The sequence below is a fragment of the Leptodactylus fuscus genome, chromosome 4 (assembly GCF_031893055.1).
Source record: "Leptodactylus fuscus isolate aLepFus1 chromosome 4, aLepFus1.hap2, whole genome shotgun sequence".
Lineage (NCBI taxonomy): Eukaryota > Metazoa > Chordata > Amphibia > Anura > Leptodactylidae > Leptodactylus > Leptodactylus fuscus.
Window position 1 is genome coordinate 128,448,180 of NC_134268.1, and position 26,255 is coordinate 128,474,434.

The 26,255-nt window shown below is 45.4% G+C and overlaps 1 long non-coding RNA gene across 2 annotated transcripts in view; it reads left to right on the top strand.

The window, feature by feature from the left end:
* LOC142200592 (uncharacterized) overlaps window positions 1-26,255 on the top strand; it is a 973,077-nt gene that overhangs the window by 229,883 nt on the left and 716,939 nt on the right. The gene's annotated exons all lie outside the window — the stretch shown is intronic.

The following is a 26,255-nucleotide window of genomic DNA, read 5'->3' on the forward strand; positions in this document are numbered from 1 at the left end:
GTAAAATTTGGAGGCGGTGGTGTTATGGTGTGGTCGTGTTTTTCATGGAGGGGGCTTGCACCCCTTGTTGTTTTGCGTGGCACTATCACAGCACAGGCCTACATTGATGTTTTAAACACCTTTTTGCTTTCCACTGTTGAAGAGCAATTTGGGGATGGCGATTGCATCCAGGGTCGGACTGGGGTGTCTAGGGCCCACCAGTGGAACTGTTTTTAGGGGCCCACCGCCAGGACCCCTGTAGATGAGTTGTACAGAGACAGGATGGCTAAAGGTAATATCAGGAGCCGGCTGCTCGCCTGCCATACCATGTGTACCACTGCACTACCTAAACCCACTGCTAAATCCTGTATGGCAAGAGAGCAGCGTGGCTCCTAGAATTGTCACCATTACCTGTAGCCGCACTGTAATGAAAAAACTCATCTGCAGAGGTCCTGGCTGTCCGATTTCCACAGATGTAATATTGATGGCTTATCCTAAGGACAGGCCATAAATATTAGGAACATGAATAAATTCTTTAAAGATATTGTCCAGGAATTGGAACAACTAATGTGCCGGGCGGGAGGTTTAAAATTAAAAAGCATATTCACCTGTCCTCAGCAACCCTTTGTCCTCCGCCAGTGTCCATTCAGTTTCGTGTTGGCACCTTCTTGCTGGGAGTCCTGCACCTCATGTGACCGCTAAGAGGAATTGGGTACAAAATTTCCAGAAATGAGGTGTTGCCATGAGACCGAACAGAAAGAGGCGGAGGACAACAGGGTGATGGGGACAGGTGAGTGTGTGTTTTTTTTTTTGTTTTTACACCTCCGTGGCTGAGGTGTAATAATGAGAGATGAATCAGCTGTTTGAGTGAATCGTGGCATCTGTGCAAGCACCGTGACCCCTTCTCTGTTTACGCAGTATCGTACATCTCATAGTGGCCATGTCATGTAACTACAGCCTCGTCCTATAAGCGTCTAGGTGACAAGGCTGTAATTACACCACACGGTCACTATAAACAGACAGCGTGTGATATAAACAGGCACCATGGCCCCTTCATACAACTGATCAGGGGGTCACTTATCTGTTATTGATGGTTTATTCTGAGAATAGATCATCAATATAAATGAACTGGAAAACTCCTTAAGCCTAAGGCCCCACGTGGTGTCCTACAGCAAAAAAGCGCTGCGGGCAAAACCGCGTCCATGACGCATCACGTTTCTTCCTGCAGCCCTTTGCACAGAAAGTTTGCAGAGCTTTCCTCTCTATTTTCTGCTTCAATTATATTGAAACCGCCAGAATTTCCGTAGGCATGCTGCAATGTCTAACTCTAAAACCAAGACTGCTTTGGAAATTACAGCATGTATCTTATTTTACCACAAAGTGTGGATGGGGCTTCATATGGCGAAAACACCACGGGAAAAGCCGACAGTTCCTGCAATGTGAATGGGATTCTAGCAAATCCAATCCACACATTGTGGAAAATTATGTGCAGTGAACATGCTGCGATTTCCAAAACCGTTGGGGTTTTGGAAATCGCTGGAATATCACTTATACCTACGAAAACACTGATGGTTTCCCTGTAATGGAAGCAGAAAGTGAAAAGCGCTGCAGGAAAAAAACACAATGCGTTGCTGCTGCGGTTTTTCCTGCAGCGCTATTTTGTTGCAGTTTGCGATGTCAGGCATTAGTCTTAATAAAGCCCAAGTGCCATTTTCATTAAATTAATTGCCCCCTCATAGTATGCCCCTGATTCCCCCTGACAAATACTGCACCCCTAATGACCCCTAATATCAATGACCACCCCCTTATGTTCATAATGCCTCCTAATATAACCTCCCCTTGTATTCATAATGTCCCCTAATAACCCTTATATAAGTGACCCCCCTTATGTCCATAATGCCCCCTCCTTATAATTATAATTTCCCCCTCCAAACAACGCCTTGTACTATTAAAATACCCACACCTAAGCAAAAAAAAAGAGTTATACTCACCTACCTGGGATCCTGATGAACGGAGTCGCCCACTTTACATCCAAGTGCAGGACGTCTGTGTAACAGCACAGTACATCTAGTTAAAAATAAGGTATATTAATGGCGGTGCCTGGACCCAGAGCAGCCGCCATTGGTGTAACTAATGTTTTGTGGGCCTGGGTACAAACTTTTGTCCGTGGTCCCCTATCCCCTTACTAGAGCGAATTCTTGATAGTGGCGGTTATGGGCGCTAAAGCAATATCTCAGATACCTGAAAGAGATACAGCTTTAGTACCCACAACTGCAGCTATCAAGAATACTGTGAGAAAGCAGCGCAGTGCCTCACATGTAAGCAATACTGGGACAGCATAACGTGCTCCACAGGGGCCCCCAAACAGTATGATGTGCACCACAGTGGCCCCCAAACAGTATTACGTGCTCCATAGTGACCCCCATACAGTATTATGTGCACCACAGAGGCCCCCAAACATTATTACGTGCTCCATAGTGACCCCTCAAACAGTATTATGTGCACCACAGTGGCCCCCAAACAGTATTATATGCTCATAGTGCCCATCCCCCAAGAGCCTGAACCCCCCATTCCCCCTTCTTGCTCACACAGCCTGCCCCCCATGTCTCCCCTCTTGCTCACACAGCCTGCACCTCCATGTCTCCCCTCTTGCTTACACAGCCTGCACCTCCATGTCTCCCCTCTTGCTCACACAGCCTGCACCTCCATGTCTCCCCTCTTGCTCACACAGCCTGCACCTCCATGTCTCCCCTCTTGATCACACAGCCTGCACCTCCATGTCTCCCCTTTTGATCACACAGCCTGCACCTCCATGTCTCTCCTCTTGCTCACACAGCCTGCACCTCCATGTCTCCCCTCTTGATCACACAGCCTGCACCTCCATGTCTCCCCTCTTGCTCACACAGCCTGCACCTCCATGTCTCCCCTCTTGCTCACGCAGCCTGCACCTCCATGTCTCCCCTCTTGCTCACGCAGCCTGCACCTCCATGTCTCCCCTCTTAATCACACAGCCTGCACCTCCATGTCTCCCCTCTTGCTCACACAGCCTGCACCTCCATGTCTCCCCTCTTGATCACACAGCCTGCACCTCCATGTCTCCCCTCTTGATCACACAGCCTGCACCTCCATGTCTCCCCTCTTGCTCACACAGCCTGCACCTCTATGTCTTCCCTCTTGCTCACACAGCCTGCACCTCCATGTCTCCCCTCTTGCTCACACAGCCTGCACCTCCATGTCTCCCCTCTTGCTCACACAGCCTGCACCTCCATGTCTCCTCTCTTGCTCACACAGCCTGCACCTCCATGTCTCCCCTCTTGCTCACACAGCCTGCACCTCCATGTCTCCCCTCTTGCTCACACAGCCTGCACCTCCATGTCTCCCCTCTTGATCACACAGCCTGCACCTCCATGTCTCCCCTCTTGATCACACAGCCTGCACCTCCATGTCTCCCCTCTTGCTCACACAGCCTGCCCCCCCATGTCTCCCCTGTTGCTCACACAGCCTGCCCTCCATGTCTCCGCTCTTGCTCACACAGCCTGCACCCCCATATCTCCCCTCTTGCTCACACAGTCTGCACCCCCATATCTCCCCTCTTGCTCACACAGCCTGCCCTCCATGTCTCCCCTCTTGCTCACACAGCCTGCACCTCCATGTCTCCCCTCTTGCTCACACAGCCTGCACCCCCATGTCTCCCCTCTTGCTCACACAGCCTGCACCTCCATGTCTCCCTCTTACTCACCACACATGCTGTCTCTTCTCTCTTCTTTCCATCAGACTGTTCCCGGCCGATTCATCTTCCTGTGTAACAGTGTTCTGTATGATCCATTTAGCTCCGCCCACATATGACATCATCACAGGTCCTTCAGCCCTTCTGCAGAACGGAGTCTCTCTCCCTTCATACCTCACAGTGACTTGCCCGGGTGCTGACAGCAGCCCTGGGCAGACGCCTTACCGAACCTCCACTGTCTATTAAAAAAAAGGCAGTGGAGGTCCGGTAGGGCCCCATAAAGGCCCCATAATGAGGACTCAATAGTCCAGGCTGGGGCCCACCGGGGGATTCCCCGGTACCCCGGCGGGCCAGTCCGACCCTGATTGCATCTTTCAACACGATCGAGCACCTGTTCATACTGCACGGCCTGTGGCAGAGTGGTTACAAGACAATAACATCTCTGTAATGGACTGGCCTGCACAGAGTCCTGACTTGAATCCTATAGAACAACTTTGGGAAATTTTTTTGGAATTCCGACTTCATGCCAGGCCTCACCGAGCTATATTGATACCTCTCCTCAGTGCAGCACTCCGTGAAGAATGGGCTGTCATTCCCCAAGAAACCTTCCAGCACCTGATTGAACATATGCCTGCGAGAGTGGAAGCTGTTATCAAGGCTAAGGGTGGGCCAACACCATATTGAATTCCAGCATTACCGATGGAGGGCACCACAAACTTGTAAGTCATTTTCAGCCAGGTGTCTGGATACTTTTGATCACATAGTGTAACTAATGATGCACAGCAGACCCATGTCACCATTGAGGCCCAACTACAGGCCTGATGTATGACTTTACAGAAGAGTGCCAAAGTGCCAGGAAGAGGAAGACACAGATAACCAGATGCCAGAATTATCCCCCCAAAAGGTGAGCATAAATGTTTTTTTTTTTTTTTTTTCACTTCACTTGGGCCTACACCTATTATAATTTACCGTCAATCATGCTGTTGCAGCCCTTTTAGTTCATCTGAGATGAATCACAAATTTTCGTTAAAAAACAAACAATTTGGAATCTTCAAGTCGAATCTGTTCTTTTTTTGAACCAATTCACCCAAAACTATTAACAGCAAAGTATTTACATATCTGCCCATATCTGTCTGGCAACAAGCTGTACCCCTGTGTTTTCATCTCATGACAATGGACTGAAGTTTTTATTGATGAATTGATACAGAAAGTATATTGAAAAACTGTATAACTTTACATTGTTCATACAATAACATATGTCTTTTAATATCGGTCTGAAATTGGACAACCCTTTTAATCAAATGAGTATTTAGACTGGGTTCACACAGTCCTTGTTTAAATTAACCTTTTCGCTGCCAAGGATCTTTGGAAATTTTGCACCTCCAGTAGCCAGAACAATTTTCACAGTTTTGAGATGGACAAATCAAACCTAAATTGCAACATTAAAAAAGCATCCAACCCCCCCATACCTATATATTTTCTTAAAGTAGACACCTGCAGTATTGTCAGAATGCCACTTGGTACTGTATACGAACAGGTACCTTCATGCAATTTTGATTTAAAGTGAATGTTTTATGAAAAAATGCTAATAAATGTATATTAGCTGCTAAAAGCGGAAACCAAACAAAAAAATTATATGCACAAAACCTCCTAAAAATCAGAGTTCAACATGTGCAGAGTTCATACATATCACTATGGCCTGAACCCGCATGCACGTGTCTTCAGAAAATCGCTAGAACTGGAAGGAACAAAAATCTGCTTTGAAGCTGGAAATGTTAAAAAAGTATCATCCTATAAAATGTAGGGAATACACACCATGATATGTAAGTGAACCCATAAACCCTATATATTTTTTGAAAGTAGACAACCTGAAGATTACAAATGTCTTAATGGGTCATCGATAGCCACATCCACCTTCATACAACTTTGCGACCAACACAAATAATTTTTTTTAAAAATATGCTAAAACACATATTTGCACCTAAAACTCATGTTCAATCTCAGACTCATATACAAAATACATTTAAAATAATAGTTTAAGGTGTATACAATGTGTATATACAGTATATGATATGTACCGCAAACATCAACTACAACAAGAATTCCGACTCCCAAAAACACGAATACAGAAGACAGGCAGGATTTTGCTGTTATTCACTAATATGTTAAAAAGCTATACTGCACCTACCTAACAGTGACTGTGATACCAAAATCTAACTTTTTTCAGAGTACATAGCATACCGTATATAAAAACACAATTTAATAGTTCATATATACAACCACCTTCATTCAACTTTGCGGCAAACAGAGATTGCTAGCAAAAATTGCACAAAATTCAAATTTGCCACTAAAGTGCGGCTCAAGAAATCCCTTTCTGCAAAAATAATGTACTGTACATAAAACTAAAATATGTGAGGAGTTCATACATACCACACATGCAGTGGCGTAACTAGGAATGGCGGGGCCCCGTGGCGAACCTTTGACATGGGGCCCCACCCCCACTGACATCGAAAACCCCGACCAACGCCAAAAACCCCGCACGACCTCACCCCCCGCATTCCTACGCACACTATTACGCTCCATAGTAGCCCCTGCACACATTATTATACCCCATAGTGGCCCCTGCACACATTATTATACCCCATAGTGGCCCCTGCACACAGTATTATACCCCATAGTGGCCCCTGCACACAGTATTATACCCCATAGTGGCCCCTGCACACAGTATTATACCCCATAGTGGCCCCTGCACACAGTATTATACCCCATAGTGGCCCCTGCACACAGTATTATACCCCATAGTGGCCCCTGCACACATTATTATACCCCATAGTGGCCCCTGCACACATTATTATACCCCATAGTGGCCCCTGCACACAGTATTATACCCCATAGTGGCCCCTGCACACATTATTATACCCCATAGTGGCCCCTGCACACATTATTATACCCCATAGTGGCCCCTGCACACATTATTATACCCCATAGTGGCCCCTGCACACAGTATTATACCCCATAGTGGCCCTTGCACACAGTATTATACCCCATAGTGGCCCCTGCACACAGTATTATACCCCATAGTGGCCCCTGCACACAGTATTATACCCCATAGTGGCCCCTGCACACAGTATTATACCCCATAGTGGCCCCTGCACACATTATTATACCCCATAGTGGCCCCTGCACACATTATTATACCCCATAGTGGCCCCTGCACACATTATTATACCCCATAGTGGCCCCTGCACACATTATTATGCCCCATAGTGGCCCCTGCACACAGTATTATGCCCCATAGTGGCCCCTGCACACATTATTATGCCCCATAGTGGCCCCTGCACACAGTATTATGCCCCATAGTGGCCCCTGCACACAGTATTATGCCCCATAGTGGCCCCTGCACACAGTATTATGCCCCATAGTGGCCCCTGCACACAGTATTATGCCCCATAGTGGCCCCTGCACACAGTATTATGCCCCATAGTGGCCCCTGCACACATTATTATACCCCATAGTGGCCCCTGCACACATTATTATACCCCATAGTGGCCCCTGCACACATTATTATACCCCATAGTGGCCCCTGCACACATTATTATACCCCATAGTGGCCCCTGCACACATTATTATACCCCATAGTGGCCCCTGCACACACTATTATGCACCATTGTGGCCCCTTCACCCACTATTATGCCCCGTTGTGGACACCCATTAACAATTATTATACTCTGGGGTCTTTTCAGACCCCAGAGTATAATAATCGGAGACCCGGGGGAAGAACAACATAAAAAAAAAACCACTGTAACTTACCTGTCTCCCGACTCCCCGCTGGCGGCCATCTTCAATGACGTCAGGGACGTCATGTGACCGGGAGCCTGCGTCGCGACGCATAAGGACGCAGGCCCCGATCATGTGACGTCTGAGACGTCACACACGTAGGCCGAAGCCTGCGCGGAGCCTGGAGAGGTAAGTAACACAGTTTTTTATGTTCAGTTACCTCTCCTGCACTTCCGATCATTATACTCGGGGGTCCGAAAAGACCCCCGAGTATAATAGTGCTTGTGGGGCCCGCAGTGTCAGTCAGTGGAGTAACTCCAGCCGGTAACGGCCTATTAAAAAAAACAAAAAAAAACGCAGCGGTAGCGGCTGCCACCGGGCCCCTAATGTCCCGGGCCCTGTGGCAGCTGCTACTGCTGCTACCACGGTAGTTACGCCACTGCACACATGTATATATTTACAGGGGTGGGTGTTAAAGAATCACCACAATCACAAAATGCGCCATCCCATTTTGTGCATGCAAATTAAATAGGACTTTACATAAAAATGTTATTTTCCATCCCCCTATAAAAATTTTAGCAATCTATATGTTCATCTCTAATGATAATAGTTATTACTATTATTTTAGGGTATAACGGACAGTGCTAGAGACGTATTTTACTGTAGAAAGCTCAGGTATAGACAGGACAGGGATTGGGTGAAATGTAAACTTTATTTGCGACTTTGTGTATATGTTGTGTAAGTGTTTGGTGCGACTTTTTTTTTTTTTGGCACCACGACCTGGACAATGGTAAACGTCTGGGTCACAACGTCAATAAACTTCCTGGTTATGTTCAGGGGTATAACATAAGAATACCCCACTAGTAAAGTTCAGGGGAAATTACATTTTACCTGTATGTGACAATCAGAGACAAATGTATAGTATGCTCTCTGGCAGGAGAAGGGTTAATAGGGACAGAAGAGTCCCTAATACCCCCCCTCCTGTGGTCACATACAGGTTATATACAGAGTCAGATTGTTTCTCTGTCTGCTGGACTGCTCCTGTCCCCCTCCCTTTCCTGTTACAGTTCGCAAATTGCTTGCTTAGATGGGGGAAATGCTGTCGGGAATTGAGATCTGCAGTTGGATCTCAATGCCAAATAGCGTTTTCAACAGTGAGTCAATCCAGAACTGTACTTTCAATCATCAAGTTCCTGGTACCATTTTAAAGATGAGATTCTCTTCTTTAAAATGCATTTTAAAGTATCAAGATACTGTATGTTGATGCAGTCCAGAGATATCGGCATTAGTAGGGAGGACATAGTAACTACGTTCTTGGCAACTGAAGTGCAACCTTGGGAGCACGTATAGCTACGTACCTGGCAGTGAAAGGGTTAAGAAATGCCTGCAGCAACACATATAAGGGTCCATTCATACGGAGGAAAATGGTGCTTTATTTGGTGCAGAATTTTCAGCACAGAAAAAATAGTCTCCCATTGGCTTCAATGGGTGCCGTTGGTGGAAAAAAAAAGCTAACAGAACCCATTGAAATCAATGGGAGGCTTTTTTTCAGCATGGAAAATTCTGCACCAAATAAAGCACCTAAGGGTCCATTCTCACGGAGGAAAATGGTGCTTTATTTGGTGCTGAATTTTCCATGCTGAAAAAAAGCCTCCCATTGATTTCAATGGGTTCCTTTTTCTGCTACCACTTATCCTATCTGTACAATAGATGTCTAAGGACAGGGGAGGGGAGGAGGGGAAGAGAGGTCTTCAAAGCAGAGAGACATCTGCACTATAGAGTTACTATTTCTTTTCACAACACAGCTTGGTTATCAAACATTTCTATCCAGCTTTTTCCTGACAAGAATGACTTAGTTAATGCTTAGATTTTTTTCTTTTCTTTTTTTTTTTTTAATTAAACCATAGGTGACTATGAGGCCACTCAGTGGGAACTGTCTTATGTGTCTGTTTAACATTTGTTCCTTGTTGTTTTACTTATGCATAAATGAGTGACTGAAACATACTGTAATATGAGAGTAGCCCTGCATATGTGTTCTATTGTGATGCTTTTTTTAAATTGTTTTTTGCTCACACTTTTGCTGAATGTGATGGAGGTATCCAACTGTGACACCTTATTATTTATTTAGCATATTTGTAAAGCTCACAATCCAAATTCCCTATCAATATGTCTTTGAATTAAACCAGAACACCTGGAGGAAACCCATGCAAACATAGAGAGAACTCCATGTAGATGTTTTCACATTCAAAGCTAGGACTCCAGCCTTGCAAGGCAATAGTGCTAACTAGAGATGAGCGAATACCGTTCAATCCAGTAGGTATTCGATCGAATATTAAGGTATTCAACATATTCGATTTCAATCGAATACCACGTGGTAGACGCAGTAAAAATATGTATCCCCTTCCACCTTCCCTGGCTCTTTTTTTGCACCAATAACTCTGCAGGGGAGGTGGGACAGGAAGCAGGAAAATGTAGGCATCGAAAAAAAATAGGCTAAATCAGGTGATTTATAAGAATAGTGTCAGCCATGTTTGTGTCATTTGCGGCTTGGAGTTAGACAGGGAGAGAGGGCTAGAGAGGGATTAGCTTCTGCTAGGCAGGCAGGAAACATTCTCAGAGGTACACTACTTGATGAGTGTATATACACCTCCAGTATATACACTCATCCTGCAGCTAATTTTGACAAAAAGCCCTTTTTAGGGCTCCAATTCCCCACCACTGGTATACAGTACATGTGTGTCCCATAGGGGTGAGAAGCTAACAGTTTACCTTGCATCCGGTATATATGGTAGTAGATAAACGCCATATCTATCTACCCTCCATGTATACTTTAAACAAACTGATGTATACAAGTGTTATATCTATCTACCCTCCGTGTATATTTTAAACAAAATCATACCTCCCAACCGTCCTGATTTCCGCAGGACATTCACGAATTCGGTGTCCTGTCCCGCGGTCCTGATTGGTGGAAGGTATGTCCTGATTTCAACTCATCGGCATCCGGAGGAGCATTGGAAGGTGAGTATAAGTATTTGTTTGTGTTAAACATTGAGAGGAACGTAATGTATGGAGCCTATGAAACTTGGGGCATATGGGGGGGGGAGAACGGCATGACACTGGGGGCAGATGAAGGGGGGAGAACGGCATGACACTGGGGCAGATGAAGGGGGGAGAACGGCATGACACTGGGGCAGATGAAGGGCGGAGAACGGCATGACACTGGGGCAGATGAAGGGGGGAGAACGGCATGACACTGGGGCAGATGAATGGGGGAGAACGGCATGGCACTGGGGCAGATGAAGGGGGGGAGAACGGCATGACACTGGGGCAGATGAAGGGGGGAGGGAGAACAGCATGACACTGGGGCAGATGAAGGGGGGAGACATAAATCTGGGGGCAAAGATGGGGGCACATGAATCTGGGGGCAGAGATGGGGGACATGAAACTGAGGGCAGAGATGGGGGGAACATGAAACATGCTGTGGCGCGCATGCGTGCCGCATATTTTATCCCTCTTTCAGCTCTTCAAAAGTTGGGATGTATGCAACTGATGTATACAAGTGTTTTTGTTCACTCACTAATTGTACCTGTGCCATTGGGTGAGAAGAAACCTGTACACTGTCATCCGGTACATACGGAGGTAGATACGCTCAATATATCTACTCTCTGTGTATACAAAAAAAATTCTAACTGTCTCATTGGGCGAGAAGAAACCTGTATACTGTAATCCGGTATATATGGCATTTATCTACTACCGTATATCTGCTGGTGCAAGGCTCAACTCGCACCAAGGGCAAAAAATTTTAACACTGCTAGTGCAAGTCTGAAATCACACCAAGGGACAAAAATTTAAACACTGCTGGTGCAAGTCTCAAATCACACCAAGGGGCAAACATTTTAACACTGCTGGTGCAAGTCTCAACTCATACCAAGGGCCTAAGGGCTCTGAGAAGAGAAGACTTATCATAAAACTCCAGTCCTTAAAAATTCCAAAATTATCTTTGAAGAAAAACTCTACATGCCATTCTTCAGCAACTCTCAATAAATGAAATACAAATCTATTGATATTCTAACTCTAATCTATTCATATTCTATTGATAATCTAATACTATGAGAAAACATAAATCGTAAACAGTAATCATTGACCCGTTTTCATTTTTCAAAAATTGTGACAAGATAGGAAACAGAAATCAAACTTGAACTCACAAGAAAACATACACACGCAGGTTCAATTAGGAAGTTAGAAGTAGAAAAGTCGCTCAGAAAGTGAAAGATGTGGCTCTTTGTGTACACTCTGTCCCACCAAAAAGGCTAACTTTAAGGGCCATAGGTCTAACTTTGACACCTCAGTGGCAGTACTTTGGCGAGGGGGTGCCATTAACATGTCCCACACCTTGGAGAGTGTTCACCTGGTGGGTGTGGACGGGATGGCAGTTGTTAGCCTCTTGGAGGAACTCTCCACTCTGCCGCCAGCAAGGGTTGGTGCAAACATTTCCATCATATTCTGCACCAGTTGCTTGTGGCAATCATTTATGCGATTGGTCCTCTCCTCTACCGGAATGAAAGATGAGATGTTATTTTTATACCAGGGGTCAAGGATTACAAAAATTCAGTATTGGTTCCTTTCCATGATGTGTACAATGCGTTTATCACTTGAAAAGCAGCCCAACATGAAGTCAGCCATGAGTGCCAGATTGTTCCTTGGCATGATTTTGCTGCCCCCACCGGAAGGGTCACTATTAGAGATGAGCGAACACTGTTCGATCGAATAGATATTCGATCGAATGTCAGGTCGTTCAAGGTATTCGATTCCAAGCGCACTAAAATTTTGTATCCCCTCCCACCTTCCCTGGTGCTTTTTTTGCACCAATAACTGCACAGGGGAGGTGCGACAGGAACTACAACAGCGGAGGCATCGAAAAAAAATCGGAAACAGTAATTGGCTGGCTAAATCAGGTGACCTCCAATTTATACGATTGGTGGATTTAACATTCGGTTAAACTGAGACTGGGAACTAGACAGGGATAGATGTACAGGCAGGGTTATCTAGGGATTACCTTTATTTAGGTGAAAATGTTACTCACCCAGCTCTTTGGAGCTCTATCTGGACGGGATCCCTGTCAGCTTGCAATATGCGTGAGCTGACTTTTTCCCATAGGCATGCATGACCAGCATTGATTGGCCGAATGCCATACAGAGTACAACATTCGGCCAATCAACACTGGTTCTGCCGTAGGCTCGTCTGTGAGCAGGCAGAGTCTAAGATCGAACCAGAATGGAGACTGCTGTAATAATACAATGTCAAAAGATAGAATCACCATTCAATAAAAATTTACAATGTTTATTAGAAAACTCATGATAAAAAATGACACAAGGCATAAACAGTACACATAGAAATGGACACAGCCTTTGGCAAAGCCTTCATGATGAAATGTGCATTGGGATGCGTACACATATAGTAGGTAAGGGGCCACACGGTGGCTCAGTTGGTTAGCACTGCAGGCTTGCAGCGCTGGAGTCCTGGTGTTCAAATCCCGCCAAGAACAAAAAAACTATCTGCAAGGAGTTTGTATGTTCTCCCCGTGTTTGCATGGGTTTCCATCCCATATTCCAAAGACATACTGATAGGGAAAAATGTACATTGTGATCTCTATGTGGGGCTCACAATCTACATAAAAAAAAAAAAAAACATATAGTAGGTAATAGAGATGAGCGAGTAGTATTTGATCGAGTAGGTATTCGATCAAATACTACGGTATTCAAAATACTCGTACTCGATCGAATACTACTAGCTGTTCGAAGTTAAGATTCAATGCAGAACCAGCGTTGATTGGCAGAATGCTATACATTGCCAATCAACGTTAGTTCTTCTCTTACCTTTAGAAGTCTTCTCCCTGCGCAACGTCCCCGCGTCCTCTTCCGGCTCTGCATTCACTCTGCTTAGGCATCGGGCCTGGGCAGAGCCGACTGCACATGTTCGTGCTACAATTAAATGGCCGCTTACACTGTAAGCGGCCATTTTCTTGTAGCGTTTCAGTTAGAGGAAAAATCTGGCATTAGAGACAGCAGAGAAACAGTGACTGGTGTTCTATAGTAACTCACATCTTCTCTTCACATGAAGTGGCGTGTAGCGGCCAGAGGAGGCAGGATCAGTGGCGTAACTAGAAATGGCGGGGCCCCGTGGCAAACTTTTGACATGGGACTCCCCCCCCCTTCCTGACCGACTCCGAAGACCTTGACTGAACGACCCCCCGCCGCATTCCTACGTGCTCTATTATGCCCCATAGTGCTTCCTGCACATAGTATTATGCCTCATAGTAGCCCCTGCACACAGTATTATGTCCCATAGTGGCCCCAGCACACAGTATTATGCCTCATAGTAGCCCCTGCACACAGTATTATGCCCCATAGTTGTTATGACCCGGTCTCAGCAGTCTCAGCCTGTTAGGTTCAGGTGCAGAGTGTCCGGACGGCATTCAGCGCGTGAACCACCTGATGCACGGCAGGGGAATGTTCACACCAGACATGCAGTTTCTGCTCTGGCACTCGGGCGTGGATCACGTGGTGAGTGGCCTGATGGATCAGTGCCTGGTGTGTCTTGGCCTCTGAAGGGGTTAAGTTCTCTGCAGTGCTGAATACTTTACAGGCCATGGGCGAGGCCTTCTCCTTACTATATAAGGTTGTTGCACATGCTATCTGATGCCGGTCTTAAACGTCTGTTCCTGTTCTCGGTGAATGTCTGTTGTCTGAAGCTGCTACCATCTGCATCCTGGCCCATCCAGTTTCTTGCTCCTGTTCACACAGGACTGGTTCGCTAAGTATTGAGCTTGTATCCAGACATAGTGTCCCGGGCGCAGCGAGCCCTAGGTATTTTTCTGTTTGGAAGTTTGGAATTTTGGTAGGGGTTTTTTGTGTATGATCCTAAGTTCTGTTTTTCCCTATCCCTTGCTTAGTTCAGTTATTCTGTGTTTCACGTTTATTCTCTTCCTATGCTTTTGTGTTCTCATGTTCACCGTTAGTCCGCGTCTGGACATCCGTGGGGGGCTTGTTCTGTATCTGCCTCTCCTTCGTAAACGTGAAGCTAGACAGGGGCTCTATTTCCCTTGGTAGCTTAGCTACTTCTCCGGCTGTGCTCGTGCCCATTCAGGCAAGTTAGTCGGGCCCACGGCTACTTCTAGTTGTGCAAGGCAGGGTGTAGGAGGATCCACACTAGAAGTCCAAACTGCTCATACTTCCGATTTTGTTTTCTTTTGGTGTGTTTTTCCTGTACTGTACTGAGAAGTTATCAGTCAGGGGCCAGTCCGTGGTCAAGGATCCCGAGACCATAACAATAGTGGTCCCAGCACACAGCATTATGCCCCATAGTGGCCCCTGTACATACTATTATACCCCATAGTGGCCCCTACACACAGTATTATGCCTCACTGTGGACACCCATGAACAATTATTATACTCTATTATACTCTCTTTTCAGATCACAGAGTGTAATCAAAGACACAGAGGAGGATACAAACATAAAAAATCACTGTTACTTAACTATCCCTAGCTCCGCTGCAGTCTTCAGTGGTGTTGGCCATTTTTATTGACGTACGGACGTCACATGACCCGGGAAGCAGGTCCCGGTCAAGTGACGTCAGGGTCGTCAGACAACTAGGCCCGATGCCTGTACAGAGCATGGAGAGTAACAAGTAACAGTGTTTGTTATGTTCGCTTACCTTTCCCAGGCCTCCGATCATTATACCCGGGGGTCTGAAAAGACCTCTGAGTATAATAATAGTGTTTTTGTGTGACCCGCGGGTCTCCTGAAGGTTACCGCTCTTTAATGAATATAGGTGTCTGTTTGGGGGGTCCCAAGCAGACTCTCCGAATGGAAACCTGAACGCAGATGTGAACTGGGTCTAAGTATCACATTATAAAATACAATTCTAGTATGTATAATGGTAGTCATGTATAGAAGCAAATACAGATAGATAGACAGACATTGATATACTGTATATACCTACACATATACACATCTATTCACACACATACATTCATATACAACTTATACACACACCTATCTACACACATACAGGACTCACACAGCATACCTCCCAACCGTCCCGATTTCCGCAAGACATTCACGATTTCGGTGATGTGTCCTGCGGTCCCGGTTGGAGGGAGGTATGTCTCGATTTCAACTCAGATCCAGAGGACACAGATCTGAGCTGAACACATACACGGCTAAAGCAAGGAGATGTTAGAGCTCAGCTCCTTTCTTCGCCGCTGCACGCCGGCTACTGGCAATGTAGACGCAATGTGATGACGTCACATCGCATCTACAACTGTGTGCGAGAGAGAGAGAGAGAGAGGCGTGGAGAGAGCAGCTGGGGAGCGAGGAAAAGGTAAGTGTAATGTGTACACTGAGGTGGAACGTGAAACTGGGGGCAGATGAGAGGACGGCATGGCTCTGGGGGCAGAGATGTGGAGACATGAATCTGGGGGCAGAGATGGGGGGACATGATTCTGGGGGCAGAGATGTGGGGACATGAATCTGGGGGCAGCGATGTGGGGACATGAATCTGGGGGCAGAGATGGGGGAACATGAATCTGGGGCAGAGATGTGGGGACATGAATCTGGGGCAGAGATGGGGAGACATGAATCTGGGAGCAGAGATGGGGGGGGACATGAATCTGGGGGAAGAGATGTGGGGACCTGAATCTGGGGGCAGAGATGGAGGGGACATGAATCTGGGGGCAGAGATGGAGGGGACATGAATCTGGGGCAGAGATGGAGGGGACATGAATCTGGGGGCAGAGATGGAGGGGACATGAATCTGGGGGTAGAGATGGGGGGGACATGAATCTGGGGGCAGAGATGGGGGATATGAATCTGGGGGAAGAGATGTGGGGACATGAATCTGGGGCAGAGATGGGGAGACATGAATCTGGGGGCAGAGATGGAGGGACATGAATCTGGGGGCAGAGATGGAGGGGACATGAATCTGGGGGAAGAGATGGAGAGGACATGAATCTGGGGCAGAGATGGAGGGGACATGAATCTGGGGGCAGAGATGGGGGGACATGAATCTGGGGGCAGAGATGGAGGGGACATGAATATGGGGGCAGAAATTGAGGGGACATGAAACTGGGGCAGAGATGGAGGGGGGACATGAAACTGGGGGCAGATGAAGGGTGTATATGAAACTGAGGGAGAGATAGAGGGGGGACATTTAATTTACGGGTGACTGTAGGAGGATTATACTGTGTGCGGGCACATGAAAAATTAATGAGAATTGGCGGAGTCAACACAAATGTGGGCGTGGCTAAATTTTGTCCCTCTTTCAGTTCTTCAAAAGTTGGGAGGTATGACACAGTATATAAGACACATAATGTTAACACATATACACATCTATACATATTTTACCCCAAAATATACTTACATTTGACAGAATGGCTGGGTGCCCAGGACATGGAGGAAACTTCTGTGCAGCTCTGCCTGACAGTGAAGAGAGCAGCTAATCGACTTCTCCCCTCACACTGTGATGCAGAGGAGGGGGAGGGGCGGCACAGGAAGCTGCTCAGTGCAGGGAAATTTTACAAGCAGCAATCGGCAGCCCCTGCATCTGCAGATGATTTCTCTGCTGCCGATCTTGTCCTTATGGTAGGGAAAGTATGGGGCCCCTGGGCATTTTCCCACTTTGCCCCCCCCCCTTCCCTAATGCCGGCCCTGGGGCCTATTAAGGAAAAAAAAAACCTGCAGGGGCCCTAATGTCCCGGGCCCTGTGGCAGCTGCTACCCCTGCTACCCTGGTAGTTACGCCACTGGGCGGGATACTGCATATGTCAGTGCTGTGCTCAGACCACAGGGGAAAAGCCCCCTGTGCTCCATGCACAAAATTAGCATATAAGAATAAAGAATGTATTTTTTTTTTAAAAAAGCTAAAGATAAAAGCTAAAGAAAGGTAGGGATAGAATATCCTTTCTAAAGGCTATTGCAAAATGTTGTTAGGCAAATTTGCCTAAATCTAACGACAGAATCTCTTTAATAGCATTTACTACAAGCATTTTGCCATGCATAGTGTATGCTGCATTTAAAACAAAAAGCCACTAACCTCCCCAAAAAACACTCCAAAAACTAAAACAAAGCATACAGTTTTTCTTTTACAGACATTAAAAGAACATATAATCTGCAGTGACAATAGCAGAATGTGTTAAAAACAGTTGGGATGAAATGTACATGTATTTTAGGTTTTGCAGTCTGAGTTATTGGTTACACTGTTAAGAATACAAGACCAGAACACACAGTTTTACTGCATTATAACCATCTGGTGCTATGCCAGTTTGCAATATCTATATCTGGAGAAAAAATATCCTGTTTGGTGTTTACATAACCTAATTTTGTCTGAAAGCACGTAACCAGTTTAATTTCCTTATTGACATCAACTTGGCATGTTTCTTCTGCCATTATATTTACTTTTTAAGACTACATATAAATATGTTGTATATAAAAATCAAATTATTAAAGCATGAATTTCTTATATACCATGTATATATACTGACTGGCATGATCAGAAATAATCTTAAATGTTATCCTCACCTAACTGTACTTTACATGTACAAGTGCACTATTGATGATAAGACAATGCAGGCCCTAATCTTTTGGTTTTAACAGGATGTTCAAGTTTTGTTTGCCAACACTTAGATCTAATGACAGTTTAAAGAATACATTGTTCATTTTTATCCTAACTTCTTCCTACAAATACCCCTAGATATATTTACTTAATCTCAAGTTTCAAGGTAAAATGACTTTCTCCACTTTGAAAAATAAAAATAAAAATCACAGAAAGGAGTAATTAAATAATAAAACATAACTTTTGCTACAAACGCAAATAAAAAACGCAACACTACAAATATAAACTCTCTATCTACCAGGTGATAATGAGAAGCTGTAGGGTGAAAATAGGAGGTGGTCTTAATGAAACCAGACAAATAATCCTCTTATTTACATAAACCCACTGACGCTCCCCCCAAAAAATCTGAATATAGCTACTGCAAAATATTCTGATTTTAGGACAGTAGGTTAATAACATGCATGCTGTTCTCAGTATTGTCGACAAATATAATTCAGTACTCATCAATAGCAGATAAACACCATACTACATAAATTACCCTGGAATCTAGTATTTACCCTGGAATTATAATTGATTTCACCATTAGGGATTTCACCATTCCCTTCTTTCTCAATGTGTTTCGTACATACAATAGTCACATAGCTACATAGTAGATGAGGTTGGATGAAGACTTATGCCAATTGCCCCATTTCAAGGAAAAAATTCCTTTCTATCTGGCAGTCAGTATAAAACCCTGGATCGTCTCCTTAAAATCTAGAATCCATAAACAGTAATATTGCTCTCTTCGAGAAAGGCATCCAGGCCCTCTTTGAACTTGTTCAATGAATCCACCATCACCACTTCCTGGGGCAGAGAGTTCCAGAGCCTCGCTGTTCTTATTGTGAAGAATCCCCTTCTATGTTTCTGGTGAAACCTTCTCTCCTCCAGACGTAGAGGATGTCCTCTTGTCACTGTCACTGGCCTAGGAGTAAAAAGATCCTTAGAAAGTTCTTTGTATTGTCCCTTCATGTATTTGTACATTGTTATTAGATCTCCCCGTAGACGTCTTTTCTCTAAACTGAAAAACCCAAGTTTGTTAATCTATCGTTGTACTCCAGTCCACCCATTCCCCTAATCATTTTGGTTGCCCATCTTTGCACTTTTTCTAGTTCACTTATGTCTTTCTTGTATATCGGGGCCCAAAATTGTGCACAACAGTCTAAGTGTGGCCGTACCAGTGATTTGTATACAGGCATAACTATGTCCTTGTCATGAGAATCTATTCCTCTTTTGATGAATCCCATAATTTTATTTGCCTTGGCAGCAGCTGCCTGACACTGGTCATTAAAGGTAAGCTTGCAGTCCACCAAAATCCCTAAGTCTTTTTCATTGACAGTCTTACCCAGCAATTTATTATTAAATACATAATCATACATTTTATTTTGTTGACCAAAATGCATAACCTTACATTTGTCAACATTAACCCCTAAAGGACACTGGGTAGTTTTCGCCTTAAAGGGGTTGGCCACTTTCAGACCAATATTGACAAATAAATGTACAATAAAAAGATATACAATTTTCCAATATACTTTCTGTATCAATTCCTCACAGTTTTACAGATTTCGGCTTACTGTCATTCATTCTATTACTTCTAGAGGATAAAACTCTGACCATGGTCATGTGATGAGCACACAGGTGCACAGCTGATTACCAGGCAGATGTCTGATTATTGTGCTGTGACTATAACGAGCGGCACCTGTGTGCTCATCACATGACCATGGACTGTAAATCACATGACCATGGTCAGAGTTTTATCCACTAGAAGTAACAAAAAGAATGACAGCAAGCTGAAATCTAGAAAACCGTGAGGAATTGATATAGAAAGTATATTGGAATATTGTATATCTTTTTAATTGTACATTTGTTTGTCAATATTGGTCTGAAAGTGGCCAACCCCTTTAAGGCTCAGACCCTATTTTTCAAATATGAGAAAAAAGGACAATGCCACATAAATCATAATGGAGAGTGTGACACAGTGAGGTGGGGCGCTAAAAGAGTGATGGTGAAACTATATTCCACAGATCATGGTGATGACCAATTGAGTTATTGAGCCCGCATGGATCGGTATCAATACGAAATGATAAAGTTGGCATCTCACCTGAGATAGTTATGATATGTCACAACTACTGTATGCGCTTGTCAACACCAGTGGTATAAGATAGCTGCAGGTCCTCCCAGCGTCTGGATGGATTCCAGGCGAAATGTACAGGAAACAAGGAGATGGCCTCCAAGGATGAAAGGGATCCGCACTTCTTATTGTAGTAAAATAACTTTTATCATGTGCTCAAACACACAACGCGTTTCGGGGATTCAATCCTCTTTTTCAAGTGTTAATGTGGTTAAAACAAGTATTGAGCAGTACATCCAGCTTATAAAGACATCATCCCAGTGGTTTCTGCCTATCAATGGGCGGAGCTTCCACGGGACTGATTAACATTTACAAATATTAAAATCATAAGAACAAGCTTTCGATTCGCTTACAAAACTTACTCAGGTGCTGTGCACAGCATGTAGATTACTGCATGTTGGTTACACTACCCGAAGCATTAAAACCCAAATAGCAGAACATGTTTCTGATATCCCCAAAAATAAGGAAAATAAATCAAGTGTATCTAAACATTTTGAACAAATGCATGGGGGTAATACGGATAGTTTGGTATTCTATGCCAAGTAACGAAACCGTTGAGAGAAGGTAATTGGAGGCAAGAATTATTAATACGGGAAGCCTATTGGATTGTACAACTGAAAACTAGGTACCCTAAAGGATTAAATATTAGATCAGACTTAGCATTGCTACCTGTTTAACAGTGACACATGATATATGTGGGAGGAGTTAGGTTCACATAATGTGAAATCTATAGTAACAGGAGGGAGTGTTTAGGTTTCTATACACATGACATGGATAGGCGGAGTAAAGAAGAATCAGGTGATGCAACACTAGGAAGACTAGTTGGTAAAATCACATGATCGGAAACAGAGGAGGTTGGAAAATATGACGACATTTATCTATAGTGAGGTATGAAAATAGGATATATTATACGGGTTAGAATATGGGAGAAATATGATGATTTGGGGATATTGTTTTCCTTCTTTCTAATTTTTTGGAATCAGTTGTGGTTTAATGTTGGAGGTATTACCACATAGTCTGTACTGGATCATATTGAGTTGGGTAGTGTTCACATCAATATAACTTACAGGCAAAGTGCATATTTTTCAAAAAGTGCATATTTACTATAATTGTATGTATTGGAAACTGGAGATTATACAAAAGTAAAATACGGGATTATATGAAGAATGTTGGATTCAATGGAAATTAAGACACAACCCATAGTGGGTATATATATGAATTTTATTGCATGTATAAAAACACATAGTTAAACACTGTAATAATATGTCAGTTTTATTACGATATTATGAATGAGATGTATATACTTACTAGAGATGAGCGAGTAGTGTTCGATCGAGTAGGTGTTCGATCGAATACTACGGTATTCTAAATACTCGTACTCAATCGAACACTACTAGTTGTTCGAAGTTTAAGGTTCAATGCAGAACCAGCATTGATTGGCAGAATGCTATACATTCTGCCAATCAACGCTGGTTCTTCTCTTACCTTTAGAAGTCTTCTCCTTGCAGCATCCCCGCGGCGTCTTCCGGCTGGAAATCACTCTGCCTAGGCATCGGGGCCTAGGCAAAGCTGACTGCGCATGCGCGGGCATGCCCTCGCATGCGCAGTTGGCTCTGCTCAGGCGTCGGGCCGGGCAGAGCCGACCGCACATGCACAGTCGGCTCTGCCTAGGCCCCGATGCCTAGGCAGAGTGAATTCCAGGAAGACGCCGCGGGGGCGCCGGGAGAAGACTTCAAGGAGAATCCAGCCCGACCGTCACTCGTGGACTTTGTAAGTATAATTTTATCAAATTTTGCCTACCCCTGAAACGAGCATTTCCCCCCCCCCCCATAGACTATAATGGGGTTCGAAATCCGTTTGAACAGTCGAACAGTGTGCGGCTGTTCGAATTGGATTTCGAACCTCGGACATTTTAGTGTTCACTCATCTCTACTTACCATTACAGAGTTAAATTTTATGGGTGGGGTTTTATAATTGTATTTAAGAGTGCAGGTGTGTTTGTGTTAGTATGCCAAGTGGAAGGGGCATAACGAGAGTCCCAAAACACGTAGCTGTTTCCATGCTATATCATCTGCAATAACCCTTGGATATCATGTGATGGTTTTTATTATGGAAAAATAAAAGTTATATTTTACTCTCCGCCTGGTGGATGCTGGATTTCATCATTCATATATCTTTAAAAATCTGCATTTGTCACCCCAGAGGGCTTGGTCCAATATGTGACAATGCCATTTGGGTTACATGGGCTCCAGCAAACTTCCAGAGGTTGATGGAAAGAATCCTTAAGCCCTATCAAAGTTATGCTTCAGCTTACCTAGATAACATTGCCATCTTTAGTACAGACTGCGAGAGTCACTTGCCAAAAGTTCTGGCTGAACTAAATTCCCGTGAAGCCACTGGTTTAACAGCCAGCCCAAAAAAGTTTGCTTGTGTCTAGAAGAGGCCAGATACCTTGGGTATGTAATTGGAAGAGGGATGATAAAACCCCAGGTTAACAAAGTGAAGGCCATTCAAAATTGGCCTCGGCCCATAAATAAAAAGAAAGTAAGAGCTTTCCTGGGAATTGTTGGCTATTACTGCAGGTGTATCCCAAATTTTGCTACTACTGCAGCCCAGCTGACAGACCTAACTAAGGAGACTAATTCTGTCAAGGGCAAAAGGAGTGAAGAGGCTGAGGGGGCATTCCAAGAATTGAAGTAAATTTTTGGAATTTAGTAAAGTCACACCTGACTTTCCTAATAGTTTGTAATTCAAATTGATGCCTCTGATGTAGGGCTAGGCACAGTGCTGCCCCAAATGGTGGATGGTGAAGAGCACTGACTCACCTACCTCAATTGAAACCTTACACCATCTGAAAGAAATTACATTATTGTGGAAAGGGAGTGCTTAGCCATTAAGTGGACCCTGGAATCCTTAAGGTACTACCTCCTGGGTCGATACTACCTCCTGGTCATTGATCATTCCCCTCTAACATGGATGTGCCACGCTAAGGAGAGGCACCAGGTGGTTTTTGACCCTGTAAAACTTTAAATTCACTGTGGAACCCAGGGCAGGCAAACTGCAGGAAAATGCCAATGCTCTATCCCGGTCCCATTGTATGTGGGTCAGAAGTGTCCGCCCCTACAGGTCCAAACAAATGGGGGTGGGGGGTGTCAAAGGCAAAGTGCTGGAGTCCCGCTATATCAGCCCCAGATTCCTGACTTATGTGTGTGTGGTCCAGTGTGGGTCTGGAATAGGTTTCAGCCCCAGGTGTGGGTCCTGAGGCTCATTACTGGCCCATAAAAGGTTGCAGAGCCTGTACTTCACAGCAGATACTGGAAGTGAGGAGATGGCTGTGTCTGTCCTGTAACCCTGAGTCCGGTGAGAACAATTTGTGCTTGTGTTTTTCATATAGTTAGGTTATTACTGCTGTTTAGTTAGTCGCTCGGACAAACAGGAATTTGTTTGATTTTTGCCGGAAGTTAAGGCTATATTTTGTTTTGCTTATATGTGACCTGAAGTGAAGGTTTATTTATTTTCCTGTTTTTTCCCTAAAAAAACCTGTTTGCTACACAATTTGTGTCCCTTTCTTGACCGCTTTGGTCTGCACCACTACTTCTACCAAGTTACCTTCCCCATAGTATAATAGATAGATAGATAGATAGATAGATAGATAGATAGATAGATAGATAGATAGATACACAGTACTGCAAATGTTTTAGGCAGGTATGGAAAAATTCTGCCAACTAAGGCTGGGACCTCACGCTGTGTTTTACATTACCTGCAAAGTGGATGGGATTCTGGCTAATTTCATCCACACATTGCAGAAAAAATGCTGCAATTTAAAAAATGCCAGTGTTTTTGCAAATCGCAGCACACCAGTATACTGTGAAAAGGTGACAGGCAGAGTGCTTGAAAACGCTATATCTTCCCCAGATTTTTAACTTACGTGTGGTCCAGTGTGGGTCTTGAGTAGGCCTCAGCTCCAGGGTTGAGTCCTTGGCTCATTACTTGGCCAGAAAAAGGCTGCAGATCCTGCATTCCAGGGCAGATCCAGATAGTGAGAGTAGGCGGCTGCCTGGGTCTGTCCTGTAATCTTTAAGTCCGGTGAGACAAATATTGTGCTTATTTTGTTTGTATGGCTGTTAGTAAGCCACTAGTATAGTTAGGTTATCATTTATGTTTAGTTAGTCGCTCAGACGAGCAGGATTTTGTTTTGTTTTTGCCTGAAGAAAAGGCTGTATTTTTGGGGCGTGGCCTAAGTAATAGAACCGTGAAGACGCACTTCAACAGAGCTCCCGGACCCTGGCAGCGATTCCCCCGACAGCATCGGGTTTCGGCTCTTACCTTCTCCCCGCTCCGGAATGGTACGTCGCCTGGGACGAAAGCCTCCTACCTCGGCCCGGGTAGAGCTGCCGCTGGCACGCTTACTCCTCTCCACGGCCTCCCCTGCTTCCCGGCCCAGCGGCTCCAAAATGGCGCTGGCGAGCTCCCCTGCACGGGACACGGAGGTGTCTTCCCCGCAGCCACAGGTCCAAGCGGCGCCACTCTTCTCTCCGGCCGCTCCTGCATCCTCTCCACCTGCAGTCCTTCTTTCCTCTGATGTGGGGCCGGTCACTGTCCAGGTACTGCAGCAGCCTCCCAGGCTCCAAAATGGCAGAGGTACCGGCCTCGTGGCGCCCCCCACCTCCATTATCGGTGCAGTGCCTGGAGCATCTCTGCCACCTCCCACACCCATGGCATCCTGGCAGGACACAGTGCTCCCCACAGTGGCCCAGTGCTCTTCCCTGGGCCTCCCTGCAGCGAGTCCCTCTGCTGTCCTCCTGCCTCCCCACCAGCAGTCCCTGGGCCCTGAGTCTGGAACTGCTCTGCCCCAGTTCACTGAGCTTCTCCCCCCTCTGGACACTACCTGCTCTCCTGTTGGGACCCTGTCTTGCCCACCTGGGACCCTGGATCCTGTCCGTGCATCTGTGACTCCACTTTCCATGACCCCGGGGGGTGGCCCCCCCATGGCTACACCATTTTCTGAGCTGACTTTGGATTTACCTGGTACTCCTGCTATCCTAAATGGCCCATCCACCTCTGATTCCTCTGATTCTTCTCAAGCTTCCGCCTCCTCCCGCCGACCCAAACGTCCTAAGCTTTCGGACATCTGGGAGCTGCTCAGGTCCATACCTGCCAAGTCGGACCTCGAGGCCATGGTACGCAGGGTGGAAGAGAGGCAGGATAAAATCTTATCTGGTTTCAAGTCTGACCTACAATCCCTGGAAACCCAGATCTCAGCGCAGCAGCAACGTACAGACTCTATAGATCGGCGCCTAGGGGCTTTGGAACAGTCCTTCTCTTCTCAACGCTCCTTTAACCGCCACTTACTGCTGCAGGTTGACGACCAAGAAAATAGAGGCAGGCAAAATAATATCAAACTCCGTGGGGTTCCGGATGTTGTCTCTCCTGGGGAACTTCGTTCTGTTGCCTTGTTGGTCTTTAACACAGTCCTCTCCCGCCCTATGGATACAGAGGTACATATCGACAGGATCCACCGTGTTCTCGGGCCCAAAAGGGCCTCCCCTACTGGTCCACGTGATGTCCTCTGCCGTGTTCACTTTTATAAAGAGAAAGACGACATTCTTCAGGCTGCTTGGCGTCATGGCCCGGCCCCCTTCATGGATAGCTCGATTTCTCTCCTGCCTGATGTCTCCCGCCGCACCCTGGCTATGCAGCACCTCCTAAAACCCTCTCTGCGTTTGATTCTGGACTCTGGGGCAACGTACAGATGGGGCCACCCCTTCCACCTCCAGGTTCGCCGCAATGGTGCGGTTTTTGTCTTGCACTCTCCGGATCAGGCGTCTGCTTTGGCTCGTTTCTTGGATCTTCCTGACCTGTCTTTGCCAGACTGGTTGGAATACCCGCTTCCTGCTGCTCCGCTTGTGGACCGATCTTCTTCCCCTCCTCTGCCACGTCAGCGGCGCCATATGGGGGTCTCTGCTGCTACTTCCTCTAGAGGAACTGTATCCT